At 43.0% G+C, this 24,466-nt stretch overlaps 2 pseudogenes; one reads left to right on the top strand and one right to left on the bottom strand.

Moving 5' to 3' along the window:
* The window catches only part of LOC109575113 (ankyrin repeat domain-containing protein 26-like), a 502,197-nt pseudogene that overhangs the window by 136,019 nt on the left and 341,712 nt on the right, over positions 1-24,466 (top strand).
* LOC139176048 (liprin-alpha-1-like) lies at positions 202-5,679 on the bottom strand (annotated as a pseudogene).

Below are 24,466 nucleotides of genomic sequence, written 5' to 3'. Positions count from 1 at the left end.
GAATTTTTACAAAAGGAGCACAGTGGGCCCCTTAGAACTTGTGGAAAGAAGGAGTCCACACCCAGGGTGCAGCACAGTGCCAGGGCTGCCCTCATGTTGGTCCACTGCCAACGGACTGCCTGGACCAGGCCTCTTCTACCCCAGAGACTTCGACGCAGAGGTGGGGAGGCAGCCAGTTGTGGTCTCTCCAGTGCTCTGCTCTTACTCACGCAGCCATGCCAAGGCTGAGATCACCGGGAGAAGAAGGGACCCACAGTCCACCTCAGGACAACAGACATGACCACCGTCACTCACTTTGTGGATGTCCCACTGCAGTTTCACGTTCACATCCTTGGACTTGAGGAGATCCTTCCTGGCTGTGTCCAGGTCCTTCTCCAGCTCTGAAACGTGGAAAGAGAGGGCTGCCAGGCGTTCCTTAAACTGGCTCTCCTCCTGTGACTGCTTGTCTATAACTTCCTGAGTGCGATCACCTTAGTCAGTTCTTCCTCGTGGCTTAGAGAGCTGTAGGAGGGTCTCTAAGGGGGAAAGGAAGCCTTAGCCTTGTTTTGAGAGGGAAGGAACACAGCACTTCCAGGCAATCGGTGAGGTCAAAACAAGGCACTAAGTGTACAAATCCAGGATGGATGGGTGGCTGGTACCTTCTCGTCCAGGGCCTCGTGGTGCTCAAACAGCAATTTCAGCGCCCTGAGCACCTCCACCTCGCTGGTCATGCTAGCTGGGGACTGTGCCTGCTGCTTTCCTGCTGTAATCCGGAGGGACAGCATGTACCGGGCAACCAGTAACCCCAGGTGCTCCAACAGCAGCTGCAGGGCAGGGCCAAAGGAGCACTTTCAACCTCATGCTTGACTTCAGGGCCGATAACTCCTTTCAGACTCACGTTACAGCTGGAAACATGCTAAGGCACGTTGGAATCCCGCCAGTTCTGTCTAAAGTTAAGAGTGGACTTCCCCAGAGGCCCAGTAGTTAAGACTCCACCCTTCTGCAGGGGTCATGGGTTTTAATCCCTGATTGGGGAACTAAGATCCCACGCAAAGTGTAGCATGGACAAAAATGTAAGTTGAGAACTCCCCTCTCAAATGTACTAAAATTACATTAGCTCTCATCATAAATTTGAAGGTATGAGAATCACGAACTGATCCACCCTAGTCTTCTCAGTGGGAAGATGTGAAAAATGACTTGAAAATCAGACAGAGTTTATAGATAGCAACACGGAGGCTAGCAGTGACCCACGTGGGGCAAATGTCAACACGTGAGAATCCCCGTACTGACCCTGGTGTTGCTTCTTTCTGCTTTCAGTTCAGCAATTTCTTCTTCTTTTTTAATAAGCTGCTCCCTGCATATTTTGAGTTCTACACTAGGAGTTGAAAACTCCTAGAAAACAGTTAAAGGAGAAACTAAATGCAAACATAAATTAAAAAGAGAGCGAGACTGTGAAGACTGACCCTGTCAAGTCTCTCCAGGCTCCACACAAAGGATCTCCTTGCCCCTCCAGAGAAGAGGGGGTCCACTGACCCCAAGACCACACAGACCACCACAACTCAGACTGGCCTTTGGCCTCCACCTCGACCTGGCAGGCACGTGGCAGGGGAGAACCCGGAATCCAAGCCTGCCTTCTCAAGACCCAGGGACGTCTGAGAAGCTTTCCAAAACATAAACCTAACAACAAAGTGAATAAAGAGATTCTTAAATGACACACAGATCAATGACCTAGAGCCACTGGGGAGAGTGAAGAATAAAGGGAAGGCCTACAAGGCCACCAAGTTTTGGAGTATTCCTCTGGGACAAAGGCGGATGGCACCCCAAAGCCATCTGTTAGCCTGACTCCACTGAAGCCACCCAGTCATTCAGTCAACTGGTTAAATTGTTAAATTTATGTTATATGTATTTTACCACAATTTACATGAACGTGGAGCCGTCGACGTGGTGAACTTACTCAAGCTGAACCACATGGAGTCTTTCGTTCTTCTATTTTTCTTTGCAGAAATAGAAAGATCCTGGACTACGTATCCCCTACTACATACTGAGTGTCCAGCACCCAGAACAGTGCCCAGCACTTGTAAGAGGCATGTAGTAGACATGTGAAGCTATAAGGGTGTATGTCATACACGTAAGCAGAAGGTCCCATCATTAAAATACTGGACACATTGCTCTGTGGTTTGCAAGATGGGAGACATTAATGGGCTTAGCCTTTCTACTTCAAGGACTGACTCTCTAGCTGGATCCTCATGCCCCAGAGACTCCTCCAGCCAGTGTATTCTTTCTTTGGGAGAAGGGAGACTTTAAGGGGCCTAGCCTTTCTGCTTCAAGGACTGACCTGATAGCTCAGTCCACGTGCCCCCGTGACTCCTCCAGCCAGTGTTTCCCTTCTTGTGGGGCCCCCGCCCATCCTCCATGCAACACCTGCACAACCTCTTACAAGGTAAACTGCTGGGGTCGATCCTGCCCACTAAGACCAAAACTCCCTGGCCGGCAGGGCCCACAACTATGCTAACAAAATGAAACACAACCCCAACGCTTCACTGGGTGAGGGCCAATCCGATGGGCATAGTCCCTGGCTGCTCTCACCTTGTTGAAGTCCTTTAATGGACTGTAACCTGGTGGTCTAGAGTCAACGATAAGAAGGTAAAGGAGAGAAAGAGGCTGATATTCCTTGATTTATGCAGCAAGCCAATAAAGCCCCTGAGACGGGACTTGCTCTGTTCACAGAGGCCTCAGGTGCCCTCTCGATGGAGTGAAGATGGAGAGCACCTTCTCGAGAGGGTCTTAGAAGCCCGGGTAGGAAAGTGTACTCAGAGAGCCTTTGTGCTCCAAGGGATCAACCTAAAAAAGAGAGAGAGAGAAATACACGAGGACCAGAGCTCTGATGGAGCAAAGGTGTTTTAATTAACATGGTGTGGGCATATATATTGTCTTACAAGGTAGTTATTCTCAGCAAAGATAAAAATTCCAGACTTACAAAACATAGGTGATCCATATTAAAGGGAGAGAGAGTTGTATACAATCACTTTTACCGTATGGTTCACAGGAAGGAAGAGGGTACTTATCACTGTATAGAAAAACTAATGAAGGAAATGCCTGGATTCTTTAGCCCATGGGAGAGGCTTTCCTCTCCTCTTCAGGAATTAAAAAGGAGCAGAGAATTCCTGACAGTTCCAAAACAGCACACAGGAAGCCTCCTGTTAAATGCTTCCTGACAATTCCCTCTATTTTATTATATTTTAAAAAAAAGGTCTTGATCAAATGAGTTTGGTTAGTATTAACCAACCTTATAGAAAGGCGACGGTAAACAACAAATATAATTATCAAGACAATCACCAAAGCTACAGTTCCAGACCCGATACTGTGGGTAATACTTTGAAACCATCCTCGTGGGTCTAGCCCAGGTAATTTGTTCAGCTAAAGTTTCCAAATTAGGGGCAGAGGGCAGATTTTTAGAAAAAGTTTTAAAGATTTTCTTTTATAGTAATTGTACATTCAGAGAGGCATTATCACTTATATTTTGTAAATGAAATTTGATTTGTTCCCAGTTGTAGGCACTATGATTGAAGTGAACAGGAATAACACAAAATTTAGTAGCTTAAAGAAATAGAGGAGTTAATACAAGTATATAGTTTGCAATTAATACAAGTTGCAGAACGTAAAAGTCTTATTAAATTGTAAATTTTCTATGGCTATAACAAAATGAAGTGGGACACAGGCCTGTATAAAATATGACTGATTGTAGCGAAAGAAATAGTTACTATGACGACTGGTCCCTATGAAATGTCCGGTCCAAGTTCCAAGTTCTTCTGTGCTCTGATGCTCGCAGCAAGTTTCCAAATGGCCCATTGTTCAGGCCCACTCTGTTTATCGAGGACGATCTTAGGAGGAGGTGGGGCTAATCCACAGTCAAGCCATTCAAGAAGTCCTTTGTCATAGTAATGTTCCATTGTAGTGTCAGTGACCTTCCATATCACACACAGTGTTGTTAATATCATCTGAGCAGTCAGATAACCACATACCATGGGATCCCCAATCAACAACTGTATGATTAGCCATAAACATTGATTTTCTTGATTTGGTTTGATGTTTGTCCCAAGGAATGGGAGTATAAGTAAAGTTTTTATAAATAAAGCCTTTGCATAAAGTTCTTTGTTCTTTCCCTAATTCTTTACCTAAAGTTTCAGTAATATAAACATGGTTTACAGACAACGAAAGGGCAGTAAATAATCCAAGCAGTGTCCGAAAGTCTTCTTTTGGAGGCAGGACGAAAGCCCAAATTTGTCGACTGACGTTTATGCACAATTTTGCTGGGCCCATGCACAAGGGAAGGACTTCATAGCCTAAAGAAATATTAATGAGTTTTCTTTCCTGCCCACGGTGTGAGGGCCCTTTCATGTACTAGGGAGAAAGCATATGTATAGAGTCATTAGTTGAAATGATTGGTCCTCTCTCCATCCATCTGACCACTTGTAATAGAGGGGAGTTGGGTGTTAGTCCAAGCTTCAGCAGGGGGAGGTACAGGCCAAAAGATTGAGCGTTGCCAGGAGAATGTATTCAGGACTCAGAGGCAACCCCTGTTGAGAGACCAAATTTTCAGCTTGATTAGTAGGATTTTTATTTGTCTCCAAGTGAGGAGATCATCGGGGTGATGCCACCGAGGGCGGTGCTTTCTGGAGATCTTTGGAGCAGACATAGCCCGTATTGGAATTTCTTCTTCCTGGGGTTCTTGTTTCATCCCCATTTTGAATGCTGGGGGCCCCCTTGGGTCGAATCTTAAGAAGAGGTTAAAAAATTTAAAACAAATAAAGCTGTATTAACAATAGTTATAGGTTTAGAAAATATGTTAGAACCTAGTAAAGTCTGCTTTAGATAAGGAAGACAGTAGTGTACCTGTGTATTCCCCTTTAAAAAATTTTTTTATTTGTAACTTTAGTGTGTGATGTGTTTGTTTTGACTATGTCTTGTGTCTGTGGATTATAAGGAATACCTGTAATATGTATTTATTGATAGGTATTACAAGTTTATGAGGATCAGAGCCAATTAGAGTTTTAGTCCTAATTCTTCCATTGATGATTAGAGCAATTAACTCAAGGTCAGGTGTAAGTGATTTTATTTCCATAAAATGGGTATAGATCCATTTTACTGGGTGTTCTTGTTGGGCAATAAGTCCTGTGGGAGAATGAGAGGGGAGTATAAACAATTCTAGAGGTAAATCTATTTTGATGCCAGTAAGAAATTGTTTTTGTAATTTATTTTGCATCAGAGTTCTCGTGCCTCTTGAGAAAGTGAACAAAGGCTATTTAAATCAGGATCTCCTTTTAAAGTACTAAATAGGTTATTCAGTTGATAATTAGCAATGCCTAAAGAAGGTCTAATCCAATTAATATCACCTAAGAGCTTTTGAAAATCATTTAAGGTTGATAATTTATCAGCACGGAGCTGAGTTAGTTGGGGAGTAATGCGTTGCCTATTAACAACGAACCCTAAGTAATAGTAAGGTGTAGAGGTTTGAATTTTTTCAGGGGCAATGATTAATCTAGAGTTTTTAAAGCATGGTTGAGCTATATCAAACATGTGTTCAGTGTTTAAGATAGATGGAGCCGAAAACAATATATCATCCATATAGTGAATAACAAGAAAGTTAGGAAATTGCTTTCTCACAGGCTCAAGGGTTTTGGCTATGTAGTACTGACACATGGTGGGAGAATTCATCATCTCTTGTGGCAGTACCGTCTATTGGTACCGTTTATGAGGTTTAATATGATTAGGATAAGAGAGAGAAAGCAAATCTCTCTTGGTCTACAGGGTGTAAAGGTGTATTAAAAAAGCAATCTTGTCCTGCTTGCAATGCACCCATAGGTTTCATAGATGCACTAACTTTTCTAAGGTCTGTTAGGAGACGCTATTTGTTAGATTTCTTTTTTTTTTTAAGACAAAAATAGAGTTCCAAGGAGAACAAGATTCTTCAGTATGTTTTAATTCTAGTTGTGCATCTATAAGTTCCTTAGCCGCCTGTAATTTCTCTTTCCTGAGGGGCCACTGCTCTGTCCAAATAGGCTCGTCATTCTCCCAAGTTATCTTAATAATTGTATTGTTTGTTAAATGAGCAGTGGCCCCCAGGGAAAATGTGGAATGTATATCTGAGTATGTCATATCTTATATCTTTTTATTAAAAGCATATATCTCACTTTTCCTTAGCAACTATGAAGTGTCTTGTATATTAGCATTTTATAGATTGGTGAATATATTTATTACATATAAATATGTATATATATATATGTATATATCAATATATTATACATTATAAAATATATTTATTAATAGTTTAAAATCTCTTTAGTTTTAAGAAAAACTTTTTGTAAGAGGAAGTTAATGTTTAGTAATTAATGTTTTTATTTTATTTGGAAATGACCTAGCTATTTAATAAACTTTTATTATTTAGTTTAGTACAAATCTAGAAATTTAAATTATTCCAATCCTAAGAGACTATTTTAGATTATAATAATAGATTATTCTATTAAAAATATAATTACTTTTAATAGTTTATCTAAAAGTTTTTATCTCATTTATATATTTATATATATATATATAGAGAGAGTTACCTTTTTGTTGACAAATTTAGTTTACCTTAAACCTAGGCATAATAAAAGTATTATATAATGCTGATGACTTAAGACATGTCTTAATTAGATTAGCAAACAGTTATATTTAAATTATATTCATATTTAAATAATTATATATATTTAATATTTTTCAGTTCACGTGAATTTGAATTTAAATAGAGCTCATTAACTTCATAGTATCTAAAAACAAAGCTGGTATACCATCGATGGCAGCACTGCCAGATGTTGAGGGTTTCAGGTAAAAGATGGAATTTGTCTCAGGTTTTTGCTGAAAGGGACCCGGGGGGTCCCTGCTTGGAGTTTTCTGGAATAGGTTTTCTTTCATTGTCAGATTTAGACTTACAATCTTTGGCCCAATGCATTCCTGTACTGTAGCCAGGGCAGATTTTTGGAGATTTTTTTTTTTTTTTAATTTTATTTTTTTATTTAATTTTTTTTTTTTTAAGATTCTATTTCTTTTTTTTTTTTTTTTTTTTCTCTAATTGGAGATTTTTTAATCTTATATATTTTTCTTTTCTTTTTTTTTTTTTTAAGCTTTCTTAGGGCCATCCCTTTTTAAATGGTTCTTATTTCCACATGTAAAGCATCCTTTATTTCCCTTTCTTAAGGCAGCAGCTATTGTTTCAGCTACCATTTGCATCTTTTGAGTTTCTAATCCTAGATTTCGACAAGCCTTCAAATAATCAATAATAGTCCCTTTCTCATGAATTGGAGCTATAGCTTTTTGACATCCCTGATTTGCATTATCACATAATGCAAGTAATTTGCAAGTAATTAAAGGTGTTTTAATCAACATGGTGTGGGCATATATACTGTCTTACAAGGTAGTTATTCTCAGCAAAGATAAAGATTAAAATTCCAGACTTACAAAACAGGCGATCCATATTAAAGAGAGAGAGAGTTTTAAAGCAAATAATTTCTTTAGTTGCCTTTTGGCTTCTCCAAATACACTACAGGAAATAGCAGTTTCTAATCTAGCTAAAAAATCAGCATGCATTTCGTTAGATCCCTGAACTTTAAATAAGTGATGAAGTAAAGTAGAAAAGTGATGGGGCTTTCCAGCCTTTTTACCCATGTCTTAGTACTTACCGGCCTCCATAGGCCCTGGGGTCACTCCGTCCAAGAATCTGCCTACATGTACCAAGTCCCTGTTCTGGGCGCCACTTGTTGAGGTCCTTTAATGGACCTGAACTTGGTGGTCTGGAGTTGACGATAAGAAGGTAAGGGACAGAAAGAGGCTGATATTCCTTGGTTTATGCAGAAAGCCAATAAAGCCCCTGAGAAGGGACTTGCTCTGTTCACGGAGGCCTCAGGTGCCCTCTTGATGGAGTGAACACGCAGAGTGCCTTCTCGAGAGGGTCTTAGAAGCCCGGGTAGGAAAGTGAACTCATAGAGCCTCTGCAGAGCTCCAAGGGATCAGCCTGAAAAAGAGATAGAGAGAGAGAAAGAAAGAAAGACACGGGGACCAGAGCTCTGATGGAACAAAGTTGTTTTAAGCAACATGGTGTGGAAATATATACTGTCTTACAAGGTAGTTATTCTCAGCAAAGATAAAAATTAAAATTCCAGACTTACAAAACATAGGCAATCCATATTACAGAGAGAGAGAGAGAGTTGTAAACAGTCACTTTTACCATATGGTTCACAAGAAGGAAGAGGGTACTTATCACTGTATAGAAAAATTAATGAAGGAAATGCCTGGATTCTTCAGCCCGCAGGAGAGGCTTGCTCTCATTCAGGAATTAATGGAGCAGAGAATTCCTGACAGATCCAAAACAGCACACAGGAAGCCTCCTGTTAAATGCATCCTGACATCACCTCAGGCCACTCTTCTTATAGGACTTGGGCCGAGGCCAAATTCTTCCTTGTCTTGGCCTTTGCCTTGGGGTTGCAGCACTGAAAAAGCGCCCACAGGCGGGCCCTTCTGCAACCCAACCTCGCGGATGTGGGCAGACCCCCACTCGGGGGCAACTGCTGTTTCATGGTAGGATACCTCTGCTCCTGAGCTATAACCACCGATCCCACACTACAACCACTGCTATTCACACTATGACCACCGCTCTCACACACACCACTCTCACACACACCACTCCCACACTATGACCACTGCTCTCACACTATGACCACTAGCACCACTGTCTCAAGGAGTAATGGCATGAAGGCTGTGCCTCCAGCACGTCTCCCAGGAGCCTGGAACCGGAACCCACTCAGTCACAAGGGACTCCGTGGTAACAGGGGGGCTGGGCTCAGGCCCACCATCAAGGGTGCAGAGAGGGGGGACGGGCTGCCAAAAAGATGACAGGTGAGTGTGGGGTGCGGGAGAAGGAAGGCCATGCCCACCGCTCAGGCCCCCTGTCAAACATGAGCCTGCAAGATACTGGGTCACAGTCGAACCAACCAGAATAAACTCCTTCAGAAACCACCACCCCTGGGAATGAGCACACCTTCTAAGTGGGCTTCTGCCCCCTTTAAGCCCCAAACAAGCCTCCAGTGAGGGTACTGAAAGGGCACCTATGAACTCAAGGGCGTCCCCAGAACCCACCCAGCTGAGGAGGACTCACCACGCTAGCTGCCCCTCACTCTCACCCTGAGCTCGATCCTCCCGGACTGACTCCCTCACTCGAGCTCAGCAAGGGTTCACCACCTCGCTCCAGCCACTTAAAATGAACCCACAATGGGTACAGCGGTTCTTTCAACCTGCTGTGAACTCGCCCTTTTAACTTCGACCCTGGGCTGTCAGATGACTCTGCTCTGTGGGGGCTGCAAGGTGGAGCTTCAGGGGTGTCCCTGCCTCGAGTCACGACAGCCAGTGCCTCCCAGACCCCACCAGGTGCTGCCCCACCCTCCGCCCCTGAGTCTCCCACCCCTCTCCTGGCCCCACTCCCACCCTTGCGGCTCTCCACTAGCCAGGGCATAGGTCACTTGCTCCTGGCTCAGCCTGGACCTCTGTTGTCACTTGAGGGCCTCGGTCCCCAGGGTGCTTGGGGTGCTATATCCACCCATCTCACCAATTACACACTCTGGGAGAGACAGAGTACAGTTTGGGGTCCCACCCACAGTTCACCCTGAACACGTTCTCTTTTTTTGGCTTTATCTACTGGAGTTCTCTGAGATGTGTTTTTAAAACCTCAACTGTTGCTTTCAAAAAGACTGTAAAATCACTGTGCTCAACTTTAAGAATAAAATCTTCATTTTCCACCTTAAAGTAAAACTGGAGGGAAGACTAAAAGCAGTCTTCAAACTGAAAAAGAAAACCCACATGTGACCATGTCACAGAGTACAGGTCACGTAACCCTCCCTCCTCAGCCTTCTCCTCCACCACCAGCAGCCCATCATCACAAGGCCTGCCCTGGGCCAGAAGGGGCAAGGGAAGAGGGGAGACTGGCTCCTCTGTCTCCAGGCCACGTGGGCTGCTTGCTTCACCTCCTTCCCAAGTTCAAGTGGCACTGAAACAGCCTGGGCAAGCTGGGGATTCTTACCAGAAACACAACTGTGGGTACTAAGCAAGGACCCCTGGTTCTCGTTTTCCCCAGTATCAAAGTTGATCAATACAAGTACTGTGACTGTTACATGTGGCTTCAGATGACAGAATACACCCAGGGTGTCCCCACTTCCAGTGACAGATGCAAGCAGCTTGTAGGTCAGCCTACCAAGAGCTACAAAAGCTAAATACAGTTTAAAAGAGGTCCTTAGGCAGCCACAATCCAAGATTTCAAACAAAAGGGAAGCCCAGTGAGGGAGCTGAAGACTGAGAGGCCCGCTCCTTCCCTCGGTCCATCTGAACAAAGCCGACTCTGTGAAGAAAAGGCAGGGTAAAAGTCAAGCAGAGGGGGCTGGCTAATACAGCTCTTGATGGTTCCTTGGGCTGGGAAGACAAAAATTTGAGTGCAGGCCTACTGAATCAGTTCGGATGTCAGAAAACGTACCCAACACTCTGCCCAAACCGGTTGAGCACTATCTGTCACCTCGTGGTACTCAGGAGACACACGGTAGGCTTCAGGACCTGCTGAGAAGTGGGGAGCCTGGGAAGCAGCCCAGGCTTCCAGACGGAGATGCTGGAAAGCTCCTACCTGGGCTCAGGGGGAAAGGTGGGTGAAGGCTGCTGAGACTGAGCTTACAAGGAACCCCCAGCCACAAGTCTATCAGGCCCTAAGTGAACAGACACCTCTGTCCCCACTGGAGGTCTGTGTCAGAGGAAACTCTGGAGAAGACAGCATCACTCAGAACCTCTAGAGTTTTCCAAACATAATGTCCATCATGCAATCAAAAAAGCAAAAGAGGGTGTAACAACAAACAGGACCAAGAGAAAAAAAAAAAAAAACTGAACCAGATCCAGAGGTATCAGATGTATATCAGCATATCAGAGGTATGCTAGAGGTATCAGATGCAAATGTCACCTGTTGAAAAATATACTTGACAAAAGGAAAAATTTATGAGAATCAAAACCGACTCTAGAACTTTACAATAACAGTGACTGAATTTAAGAATTCAGTCTCTGGGCTTAACATCAAATTGGACAAAGCTGAAAAGATGATCAGTGAACTGAAGGATGGGTCGGGTAAAAAATATATATAAGAGAAAAAAAGGATAGAATATATTGAAGGAGCCCCTTGTTAAACTACGTTGTTAAAAAGTATAAATGGGGACCCTCATGGTAGAGAAAAGACAGAAAGGGGAATAAGAAATGTCTCCAGGGGTTGAAACAAAAGAACCTCTTGATGAAAGTGAAAGAAGAGAGTAAAAAAGCTGGCAAAACTCAACATTCAAAAAAATGAAGATCATGGCATCTGGCCCCATCACTTCTTGGCAAATAAATGGGGAAACAATGGAAACAGTGACAGACTTTATTTTCTTGGGCTCCAAAATTACTGTAGACAGTGAAATTAGAAGATGCTTGCTCCTTGGAAGGAAAGCTATGACAAACCTAGACAGCATATTAAAAAGCAGAGACATTACTTTGCCGACAAAGGCCATTTAGTCAAAGCTATGGTTTTTCCAGTAGTCATGTATGGATGTGAGAGTTGCCCCATGAAGAAGGCTAAACGCCAAAGAATTGATGCTTCTGAACTGGGGAGTTGGAGAAGACTCTTGAGAGCCCCGTGGACTGCCAGGAGATTCAACAAGTCACTCCTAAAGCAAATCAGACCTGAATATTCACTGCCAAGACTGATGTCGAATCTCCAATATTTTGGCCACCTGATGCAAAGGACTGACTCACTGGAAAAGAACCTGATGCTGGGGAAGACTGAAGGCAGGAGGAGAAGGGGACAACAGAGGATGACATGGTTGGATGGCATCAATGACTTGATGGTCATGAGCCTGAGCAAGCTCGGGGAGTTGGTGATGGACAGAGAAGCCTGGTGTGCTGCGGTTCATGAGGTCACAATGGGTCAGATACTGAGCGACTGAACTGACTGACAGGGACAGTGGCAAGATTTGGTTCAAGAATAAGACCACTGACTCAAAAATGAAAACCACACATTGGTTTCAGCAGCTCTGCAGGTGCCTAAGGCAAGAAGAGAATGTTCAAGCACTCAGAGGAAAAAAGGTGTGGCTTTTAGTGGCACAGCAACACTGAAAGCTGACTTTCCAAGAACAAGGAAGTCAGAAGATAATGGACTGGCATCTGTAAAATGCTGAAAAACAAATAACCACCAACCTGGAATTCTATACTCAACAAAAACACTCTTCAAAAGTGAAAGCAAAATAGAGATTTTAGGGCAAATGGAAATGAGACAACTCATCACCCACACACATGAACTAAAAAATATTCAGGCAGAGCTTTGGGAAAAAGAAAAGTAGTCTCTGACAGAAATATAAACAAGTAGAGACCAACAATGAGGTAACTGTGAGGGTAAATACAAACTCTACAAAACAATGATGTTAATGCCAAATATATATCTAACAGTTCAAAGTGTAACAGTGACAAGGAGGAAACAGTCAAGTCAGGGAGGCAGTAAAAGTACTAAGTTAGTCTTGAGTGTGAAACACATGCTGTGTCTGCAAATGTGCACCTAACAACCTGACAGAGGAGCACAGAACTAGAGAAACACTTCATAGCTTTAAAAGAAGGCAAGAGCAAAGAACACAGACTAGGGGAGACAAACAGAAAACACACAGCAACACGGTGTCTACACACTGAGTATCAACATTATAAACAGAGCAAATACTCTCATTAAAAGATAAAGTGTCAAACTGATTACAATGAAAACTATACACTATTCACAGAGCTACATGTTAAGATGGAATATCTTTTAGACAGGTGAACCTAAAAGATACCCAGGCCAACAAGGACAGAAAACTGATGTGGCAATATTACTGTCAAATAGTCTCTAAAGAAAGAAGCATTATTAGTGATAAAAAGGAGCATCTCATACTGATACAAGTTCAGTCTAGCAAGAATATGAGGATTCTAAATGTGAATGTACCTAATAACATAACCTCAAAATATCAATACATAAAAACTGACAGAAATAGAAAAGGAGTAACAGCCGAGTTCATAATCCCAGTGGGAGACGTTAAAGAGACATCTCTCGTGGAACTGGGCCCCCTGGTATGTAGTCACCTGCAACCATGAAGTACTTGAAATGTGGCTGGCTCTACAATGAGATGCGCTGAAAGCCTAAAACACATACTGGGTTTTAAAGACTTAGCATGAAAAAAAGAACGTGAACTATTTCATTAGGTTTTATCATGTTGATTACACACTGAAATGATATTTTATGTGTGCTAAAATAAAATACATTACAGGTAATTTCACCTACTTCTGCTTTTACTCAACGTGGCTACCAGAATCTGAATTACATGAGTGGCAAGCCTGATCTGACTGATACACACAGAACATTGCATTCCCACTGATACATATTATTTTCAAGAGCCCAAGGAACATATACCAAAAAGAATATATATTGGGCCATTAGGAAAGCTCAAATTTTTTCAAAGGACTGAAATAATGCAGGGTATACTTAGGGATTGCAATGGGCTGACGGTTTATGGGCCCTCAAACTTCACCCAACAGGTGGTGATGATCTGAGGAGGCAGGCACTCTGGGAGGGGTCAGGCCAGGAGGGAATGGGCTCCCATGCTGCGAGGACAGGGAGAAGCAGCAGGCAGTCTAGGAACCAGGAAACAGGCCTCACCAGATGAGGCACCTGCTGGTGATCTTGGGACTCCCCAGCCTCCAGGCCTACAAGAAACAACTTTCTGTTGTTTATCAGCTAGTCTTCGGGATTTATAACTGTAGCCCAAAAAGACGAAGACAGGGCTCTTCATGGAATTAAGCTAGAAATCAAAAGAGGGTCACTAGAAAAACCTCCCCAAACATTGGGAAGTTAAGTGACATACTGCTTGAAGAATTTCATGACTAATAATTTTAAAAAGCACAATGAAAATTAGAAAATACTTTTCTATAAAAGATAATGAAAATCTGGCTTATTCAAACTTGTGGGATGCAGCGAACTATGTTTAGAGGGTAACTTAAAGCCTTAAACACGTATACTGGAAAAGAAGGAAGGCTAAAAATCAATTAAGCCTCTCTCCCAAGAAACCAGAAAAAAAGCCATAGAGAATGAAACACAAGGCAGATGGGAAAAAAAGAGCAGAAAACAAGGAAACAGAAAGCAAATATGAATTTTCTTTAAAAAGAAAGCCAAAAGTTGGCACTTTGAAAGGAATGATAAAACTGATAAACCCTTAGAGAGACTTATTAAGAAAAAGAGACAAAGCACAAATCACCAGCATCAAGGATTTTTAAAAGGGGAGACAACACATCCTGCAGATAAGAAAGATATTATGAACCACAGTTCACTTACTATTTGGAGAGTCTGCTCATCTCAATAAATTCCTAGCAGGGGGAAATCCTTTACTGAAATAGACCCACGAAGACATACAATATGAGAAAATTTTATTGGCATGAAAAAAATTACATCTGAAATTAAAAGCCTTCCCACAATGAAACCAACTGGTTTTGCCAATCAATTTTTCCAAAATCTAGGGAAGAAAACAGTAATCTCACAGGAATTCTCAGGGTAAACAAGGAACACTCTGCAAACTTGTTTTATAAGACTAGCATAACCTTGATACTAAAACCAACCAGGAAGAAGTACAAGAAAGTAAAATTACAGACTCTGAGTATAGATGAAATAATCCTAAATAAAACACTAACAAAGTCCAACTGAAGGAGAATACATTGAGATCAGGTTGGGGTTGTTTTAGAATCACAAAATTTTTAAAAGTTAAATCACCACATAAAAGAAAAATCACCTGTTTCAAAATCTGCAGAAGATAAACTTAAGAAAATTTAATGTAATAATTTTAGTTCATGACTAAGAAAAAACTGCTTAGTAAACTAACAGAAGAATTTACATATTTTGATAAAAATGTCTACAAAAAAGCTAATATCCTGTGTGATGGTGAAATAGTGACAGCTTTTCCTCTGATAATTGGATAGACACAAGGATACTTATTCTCACTACTTCTGTTCACCAATGTACTGGAGATCCTAGTCCGTACAATAAGTCAAGAAAAAGGAAAGGGTTATCACAGTTGCAAAGGGGAAAAAAAGCACTTATTTGCAGACATAATTGTGTATACATAAAAAAATACAATTAGAATGATTTGAAGTAAGTGGATTTACCAAGGGAATATAGAAAAGTCAATTCTATCTCTATTAGGAATTTATAATGGCACTGAAAATATCAAGTTATCTAATTAAACATGTGCAAGACATACAGCAAACTATAAACTTCTAAGATAAAGAAGATCTAAAAAAAATGGAGAGCTATCTGTATTGTGTTCATGGATTATAAGAACAACATAAAAGGCACACACACACACACAGAGTTAATCATTTGAGGCGATGCGTATGTGGGGCAATCATTCCACGACGTCTATGGGCATGAAGTCATCACAATGTAGACTTTAAATACACATAAACTGTATCTGTCAATGACTCCTTAGTGAAGCTGTGGGTCTAAAATCAGCACCTGGCACCTGGTAACTGGCAGGTGTGGGAACCCAGGTTCACGTGCAGGCTGTACACACTCTTAATCACAGGTGAGACCTGAAGCAACCCAGCAACTCTCCATTTTTCTTTTTCTGTTTTGCTCTGTTCCCCTTGCCATTTGTGTTTAACAGATACCCAGTATCGAGTGAGCAGCGTCAATGCAGCAATAATGTTTCCCCATCTAAGGCAGGAGCATATAACACCAGCAGACTTCCCAATCGCCCTGAGATAACTGGAGTGCTCCATCACAACAGAAAGCAAAGAAACAAGACATTCCCCAAGAGAGAAAGCTGCCCGACGGCAGGGGGAACTAGGTCCACCAGACGTCCCAAGGGACCCCCAGGGGCTTGGAGCCCATGCTGGGCCCTTCAGCTTGAAACCACACTTGCCTTTCCACCATTCTGGGGGTCGTGGCAGAAGAAAGCCAGGCCATGGAAGGGAGAGAGTGTGGCTGGCCCGTGGGACTCAGGGCAGGACTGACTTCGGTCTGTGCTGGGCTCTATGTCCAGTCACCACGCTTGGAGTGTACAAAGCTCTTGGGATCATTGTAGGTTTCTGGCAAAAAGCAATGGAGCTGAAGTCACTTAGGATGGCTTTTAAGGAAAAAAATCCTCACTAAGGATTCCCTCAGTGCCAGCCTTGGCCCCTAGTGAGATGCAGACTTCTGGTCATCCATGGCTGTGCCCATAGCCCACCAGCTCCAGGGAAGGACTCCGCCTTCTCTTCTCTGTGTGCCATGAACCTGCACAGTGGGCCTTCAGAACCTCAGGAGACTCACCCCACCCCCCCCCCTATAGCCAGAACCCTCCCCAGGCATTAAAACAGCTGTGGAGTCACTTTGGCCCAAGCCCTGGTTACAGATCCCTGGAGCCCACTACAGCCTCTACAGCATGATTAATCAGGCCCTTTATACACAGATTCCTGCCTGTCAGATCCGAGCTTTGGATTCATGGTCAGCTCTGTCCTTCCTGTGGCAGCCAGGTGGGCCACAATGCAGAAAAAGGAGCTCAGGAGCTGAGTGTCAAGGGAAGCATTGAAAGGACAGCGATGGATGAAACCTGTTGCAAACTGAAGGAGGGTCCCTGCATGTCTCAGAAATGGCCTCTGGTGTGCAGGTGTGGAAGAGGGCCCCCATGGTGCAAAGGAAAGAGAGGTACTCAGGGGCAAAGGCTTTGGCCTCTCCGATAGCAGCTCCAGGTGGTAGCTCATGAACAGTGGACAGCTAATGTGGTCACATGAGCGTGACACTTGTTCCCTCACAAAGAAAGAGAAAGGGGGCAGTGTGTGGGAGTACCCGGAGGGTGTGGTGGGGAGGATGAAGAGAGGTGTCCCTCCCCTCTTCAGTGCAAATTGCTTTTGAGTCTCAGAGCTGCCAGAAGGTAGTTACCAAGTCAGGTCCCCACAGTATCCAGTGTGGGCTGGGTGCCTTAGCCCCTATCACATGGACAAGCCACACCACATGGCTTCCCTGAGTTCTAACAACAGATCTGGGGGGTTTGTCTAGGTACACACTTCCTTGCTGTAGCTGTGTTACCCACTTCTTTGAGCCCTCGTTTTGTCCTCTAGATAGAGGACATCAATTGCTACCTTAGCAGGTTGCCAGCTTAATCCCATGAAGACTAATTAGGGTAATCCTACAATTAATATCTGGCCTTAAGAGATATCAATGAATAGCTGGCCTTAAGAGATACTGGGCTTCCCTGATAGCTCAGCTGGTAACGAATCCTCCTGCCATGAGGAGACCCTGGTTTGATTCCTGGGTTGGGAACGCTGAGCCGCTACAGAAGGGACAGGCTACCCACTTTAGTATTCTTGGACTTCTCTTGGGGCTCCGCTGGTAAAGAATCTTCCTGCAATGCAGGAAACCTGGGTTAAATCCCTGGACTGGGAAGGTCCCCTGGAGAAGGGAAAGGCTACCCACTCCAGTATTCTGGCCTGCAGAATTCCATGGACTGTATAGCCCATGGGGTCGCCAAGAGTTAGACACGACTGAGGGACTTTCACTTCACTTTCAAGAGATATGACCTGAATCCAGATTAAACTGGAGTCTCCCAGTGTCATCTGGCATTTCTTCCCTGAAGCCAGCCAAAACTCACACAGGAGCATTTCCAGGGTCTCCACATAGCCAGCTGGACAGAAAATCCAGTGTGGTTCAAACAAGCTGACAGACAAGCAGGAGAGGACTCACAGGCAAACGGCTTCCCTCGTCTCAGGGGAGCTCGGGGACCACAGCAGGAACTGGCGCTCTCAACCCCTGGGCTCAGCAGCGCCCTCTTTCTCAGGCCAGCGGCTCTGCCCTGACGGGTGCAGGAAGGCCACCAACTGCCCCAGGCTGACCTCACTCCCCTCCCACGGCTGTAGCCTGACCTCCCCTGGCCTCACTCCTTCAGGCAGAACCAGCCCTCCTTTTCCCTTGATTCCAGTGTGAGGCCCGGCCCTGAGCCCTGATTGGTCACCGCCCCAGTCCTGAGCCACTTACGGTGGCCAGAGAGGATGGATCACACCGATTGGCCAGGTCCAGGTCATGTGACCATACTCTCCAGGATACGTGCGAGCTGCTCACCCTGTGTCAGGGGTAGAGATAGTGTGATGCCCCCAGAGCAGGGCTGAGAGTCCAGTCCATGTGTCCGTGTGCTCAGTGTCCTGGGACGTGCCTGCATATCCTCTCTACACACCGCTTTGTCCTTTGCATACAAAATATTCATGACACACCTCTTCCCTTCCCAAGCGCTGTTTCACACACCCACATTCAAGGGAGCAAGACCTCCTGTTTGAAGGTAGGTTTGGAGATCCTCTCTTAACCTCTGGGCTTGTTTCTTGTATTGCTACCACTGCTACTGCTATCACTTCGGTCGTGTCCGACTCTGTGCGACCCGATAGATGGCAGCCCACCAGGCTCCCCCGTCCCTGGGATTCTCCAGGCAAGAACACTGGAGTGGGGTGCCATTGCCTTCTCCGGTTTCTTGTATTGTTAGAATAATTTATTCAGTCTAAAAACCCCCACGAGCACCACCATATGCTGCTTTGCCTATTCAGGATTCTTAGCTGTTCTGACAGAGAAGGCAATGGCAACCCACTCCAATACTCTTGCCTGGAAAGTCCCATGGGCAGAGGAGCCTGGTAGGCTGCAGTCCATGGGGTCACGGAGAGTCGGACAGGACTGAGTGACTTCCCTTTCACTTTTCTCTTTCATGCATTGGAGAAGGAAATGGCAACCCACTCCAGTGTTCTTGCCTGGAGAATCCCAGGGACAGGGGAGCCTGGTGGGTCTATGGGGTCGCACAGAGTCCGACATGACTGAAGCGACTTAGCAGCAGCAGCTGTTCTGAGGGCATGGCCCAGAGGCCTCCCAAAGGGAATGAATTTTGTCCAAGGAAGCACCTGAGAGGCTGAATCACTGAATCACTTTGCTGTACACCTTAAACAAACAAATTACTGTAAATCACCAATACCTCAATTTAAAGAAAAGATATTCCCTCATCAAAAATTGTTCAAAATTTTGTAAAGTTTTTCCTTCAATTGTTGGTTTTTAGTATGTGTCTAATTGGTTTGGTGGTGTTTTGTGAAGTAGGGATCCAACTTACCTTCCCACGTGGATACCAAATTGTCCCAATGGGACGATTCCTTTGTCCTTGAATAATTGAATATTTTTAAATTTAATAATGGAAATTATTAAATTAAATTATTGATTTAATTTAATTATTAAATATTAAATTATTTATTATATTAATATTATAAATATTGATTAAATTAATTGTTAAATATTAAATTAATTTGTTTAAATTAATATTTATTTTAATTTAAATAATATTTCAATTATTGTGCTTTATTTATTCATATTTTTTATTTCTTCCTGGTTCAGTCTTTAGAAGATCGTACTTTTCAAAGAATTTGTCCTTTTGTTCCAGGATATCCATTTTATTGTCATGCAGTTATTTCTAATTGTCTCTTATGACCCTTTGTCTTTCTGTGTGGTCTGTTATAACATCTCCTTTTTCATTTCAAGTTGCTTTGAGTCTTCTCCTTGTTTTTCTTGATGAGCCCGGCTAATGATTTGTCAATTTTGTTTATGTTCTCCAAGACGTATCTTATTGTTTTATTGATCTTTGCTCGTGTTTCCTTCATTTCCATTTACTTCTGCTCTGATCTTTATGATTTCTTTCCTTCTGCTAACTTTGGAGGTTTTGTAGCCATTTTCCTCTTTTTCTAGGTTCTTTAGGTGTTAGATTAGGTTGTTTATTTGATGTTCTTTTCATTTCTTGAGGTAGGCTTCTTGTATTGCTATAAACTTCCCTCTTAGCATTGATTTATTGCATCACATAGGTTTTGGGTTGTCATTTATTCATTGCCATTTGTTTTTAGGTATTTTTAAATTTCCTCTTTGATTTCTTCAGTGACCTGTTTGATTTCTCCATGTGTTTGTGTTTTTTACAAATTTTCCTATAAATGATCCCTAATCATGTATCAGTGTGATCAGAAAAGATGCTTGCTGTGATTTCAGTTTCTTAAATTTTGCAAGACTTGATTTGTGACCCAAGATGTGATCCATTCCAGAGAGTGTTTCATGTGCACTTGAGAAAAAAAAAAAAATGTATTCTGCTGTTTGGTGATGGAATATGCTAAAGATATCAATGAGGTCCATCTAGTCTAATGTGTGATTTAAGGCTTATGTTTCTATATTCATTTTCTTTGTGGATGATCTGTCCATTGGTATAAGTGGAGTGTAAAGTCCCCTAGTATTATTTTCTTACTGTCGATTCCCTGTTTTATGGTTATTTGTATTTGTCTTACGTATTTAGGTGCTCCTGTGTTGGATGTGTGTGTATTATTATTGCAATATCCTCTTCCTGGATCAATCTCTTTATCATTATGTAGTGTCCTTCCTTGTCTCTTGTAATAGTCTTTATTTAAAAGTCTATTTTATCTGATATGAGAATTGCTACTCCAGCTTTCTTTTGATTTCTATTTGCATGGAATACCTTTTTCCAGGCCCTCAGTTTTAGTCTGTGTGTGTCCCTAGGTCTGAGGTGGATGTATTATCGACAACATTTATATGGGGCTTGTTTTTGTTTCCATTCAGCCAGTCTGTGTTTCAGTTGGACCATTTTATCCATTTATAGGTAAGGTAATTATTGCTATGCATGATACTATTATTTACTTTATTATTCTGTTTTTCTCCCATGTCTATTCACTCCCTTCTATTTCCTGCCTAGAATGCATCCTTTAATATTTGTTGTAACGCTACTTTGGTGGTGCTGAATTTTTTAACTTTTGCTTATTTGTAAAGGTACTGAGTTCTTTGAATCTGAGTGAGGTCGTAGCTGGTTGGAGTAGTCTTGCTGGTAAGTTTTTCCCTTTCATAACTTTAAGTATATCATGCCACACCCTTCTGGCCTGCAGCGTTTCTTCAGAAAGATCAGCTCTTAAACTTATGGGGACTCCCTTGGTATTTGTTGCTTTTCCCTTTCTGCTTTTAATATTTTCTCTTTTTGCTACGTTTTTCTTAGTTTGATTAGTATATGTCTTGGCATGTTTCTCCTTTGGTTTACCCTGTGTTGGACTCTCTGTGCTTCTTGGACATGGGTGTGTTTCCTTCAACAATATAGGGAAATTTTCAGCCATTGTTTCTTCAAGGGAGAGTTTATCTTTCTTCTCCTTGAATTCCTATAATGTGAATGTCACTATGCTTGATATTATCCACCAAATGCCTTAAACTATCCTCAATTTTTTGGCTTATTTTCTTCTTTTTGGTGCTCAGATCGGGTGATTTCCACTACTCTGTATTTCTTTTTCTTTTTTTTTTTTTAATATAAATGTATTTATTTTAATTGGAGGCTAATTAGTTTACAGTACTGTAGTGGTTTTGCGATACATTGACATGAATCCGCCACGGGTGCACATGGGCTCCCCGTCCTGAGGCCCCGCCCCCTCCCTCCCTGCCCCCTCCCTCTGGGTCAGCACAGTGCACCGGCACTGCTCTGTGTGTCAGCTTACTGATCTGTCCTCTGAATCACCCAATCTGTTGACTCATCTGCTGTATTTTTCATGTCAGTTATTGTATTCTTCCATTATAATCAGTTCTTTTTTATACTTATTGCCTCTTTGTGGAGTTCTCACTCTGTTCTTTCATGCTTCCCCTGATAGAAGTAAATATCTTTTATTCGTTTATTTAATGGGTCCACTGGGGCTTGCTGTGTCATTGGCTTTCTCTAGTTGCATAGAATGGGGGCTGCACTCAGTTTTGGTGCGTGGGCTTCCCATAGTTCTGTCTTCTCTTATGGAGCACAGGCTCTAGGGTGCATGAGTTCAACAGCTGTGACATGCAGCTTTACTTGCCCCACAGCCTGGGATTTAGTTCCCAGACCACCGGTTGAACCCTTGTTGCCTACATTGTCTGGAAAATCTTAACAAATGAACCAGCAGGGAAGACCCAGTAAATATCTTTATGGCCCTTATTTTGCATTCATTTGATGTAGATTATTTATGTCCATCTTGTTTAGTTCTTTTTCTGAGTTTATGTCTTAGCTGTTCATTTAGCATAGATTCTTTGTCTCTTTATTTTGCCTTTTTGTTTCTATGCATTAATATTAGGTAGATGAACTATGTCTCCATGTTGAATACGTGGATTTTAGTAGAGTGTCTCCTATGCGGCCCAAAGGAACAGTTCCCCCAGGTCACCAGAGACAGGAAATCCAGGGTGTCTCCTGTGTAGGCTGAGTTTGGTGTTCTGTTAGATGTACCCGTGTTGCTTTGGGCATGCTGGTGGGTCTGGCTGGCCCCCCAGTGCAGCTGAATGTAAGCCCCACCTCAACAGTTGCAGGTGTACTTGTGGCTGGAGCTGACCTGGAGTGGGAATCACCTTGAGGGGATGCAAGTCACAGCTGAGTCCACCCACTGTGAATGGTAGGAAAGGAGGCGATTGTGTGGGAATCCAGGCCCTTGAGGGCAAAGCCATTTTGGAGGAGCGTTGTGGGCATGGCTGGGCTGGATATGTCTGTTCCACAGGGAATGCAGAGACATAGCAGGGCAAGCAGTGCTAACAAGATAAGTTAGGAATGTCAGAAAAGTCTCCTGCTAGCACTGGGACAGCTGGGTACAGGGAGGATTTTTTTAAATGTCAAGTGATTTCATCCCTGGATGAAGTTTCAAGAAATCCTTGCCCCTTTGGCACGTGTCCCAAAATTAGTATATAATTCTCTTTCCCATGTGACCTGTGGCTACATTGAGCGTCATTACTGACAACATTCAGCATCAGTAAGTTTGGCACTAACCTATTAAGCATGGGGTCTTGGCTTACCACAGCCCCCAGCTGTCTCCCAGACGTAGCTCTGCTGGTTTCAAATCAAGATATGGGGGCTTGTCTTCCTTATTCAGGTCACCAGGGCTCAGGTGCTCAGCATGTCCTCCCAGGGAAGATACCAAGTTGGTAATGTCCCCTCCTAATTCTGGGTCACCCATCAGGAGTATGGGTCCTGACTAGAGTCTATCTCTCCCTTCCAATGCATCTCCATATTGTTTTTTCTTTACAACCTTAGTTGTGGAAGAGCTACTCTGCTAATTTTCAAGTTGGCATCTGGGTTTTCCATGTGAGGAAGCTCTCAGAATAGAATAGAGTAAGTGTCTCAAAAAGTGCCATTTCAATTTCTGTGGAAGCTGTCTCCTTGTGTAAGTCAGTGGTTCTCAAAGTGTCATCACTGGACCAGCCGTGTTAGCATCACCTGTTAAAACTGGAGTTTCTTAAGGTCCACCCTGATCTACTGTATGAGATGCTCTGAATCATTCCTCCAAGCCATACACATGCTCAATACTAAATTAACCTGAAACACATCTCCCCCAAGGTTCTCGGATCACCGTGCCCCTTAGCTTTAACCAGGTACTACTGTTTTGCAATTCTGAGGAATTTTAGGAATTTGGGGGGCATGTTTCACCACTCTCACTTGGAAGATACTAAGGAATATCTAATAAGTTGAACACGATACTTCTCTCTCGTCACCCATTGTGAGAGTTCTTAGTACATAAAGTAAAAATAAAGAGCAATTTGATTGGTAAAGAAAATCCTACAGCAGGTTGGAAAGGTGCAGTTGCTGCATTAAGATCAAGGTCTTGTACAAGGTTCATGGGAGTACAGGATGTACGGATATTTTGTAAACTTCATGGAAAAGAAACAAGGGTGGAGCAGAGTAGCCACTGGGCTTCAGTGACCCCCTACTGATTAGCTGTGCACCTTCCTGCAGGTGTGATCACCACTGGACCCTGGGAAGAGCGCTTAACACCTTGAACTGTGAAGCTCCCCAGCAGGCTGGCCTGTGACCTCCTGGGCACCATCACCTGCTGTTGCTTCCTGAACTGGCCATGTCTTCTCCCTCTGCCTTCATCTCCTCTGCCTTTATCTCCTCGTCTTTTGTGGGGTTGCCAGTACCTTGTGGTCTCTTCTGGGCCAAGGAAGATGCACCTTTGCACTTCTGAACTCTACTGGCCACCTGATGACACGTCATCCTCCCGTGATCGTTAACTCTGGCCCTGATGGGAGGGAGCTGTGTTCACTCACCTCTGGTGTACTCTCTTTTAGCTAAAGAAGAAATCCGTTCTAATCATGCTTTTTAGGTGGCTGGATTTACCAAACAGAAATACACAAATCCCAGTTAAATTTGAATTTTAGGGAAACAATGAAAACTATTTTTCTCTCTCTTTTTTTTTTTTTTTTAATTTTATTTTATTTTTAAACTTTACATAATTGTATTAGTTTTGCCAAATATCAAAATGAATCCACCACAGGTATACATGTGTTCCCCATCCTGACCCCTCCTCCCTCCTCCCTCCCCATACCCTCCCTCTGGGTCGTCCCAGTGCACTAGCC

Source organism: Bos indicus, chromosome 21, assembly GCF_029378745.1.
Source record: "Bos indicus isolate NIAB-ARS_2022 breed Sahiwal x Tharparkar chromosome 21, NIAB-ARS_B.indTharparkar_mat_pri_1.0, whole genome shotgun sequence".
NCBI lineage: Eukaryota > Metazoa > Chordata > Mammalia > Artiodactyla > Bovidae > Bos > Bos indicus.
The sequence above is the reverse complement of the archived record's forward strand: the minus strand, read 5'-3'. Positions and strand labels throughout refer to the sequence as shown.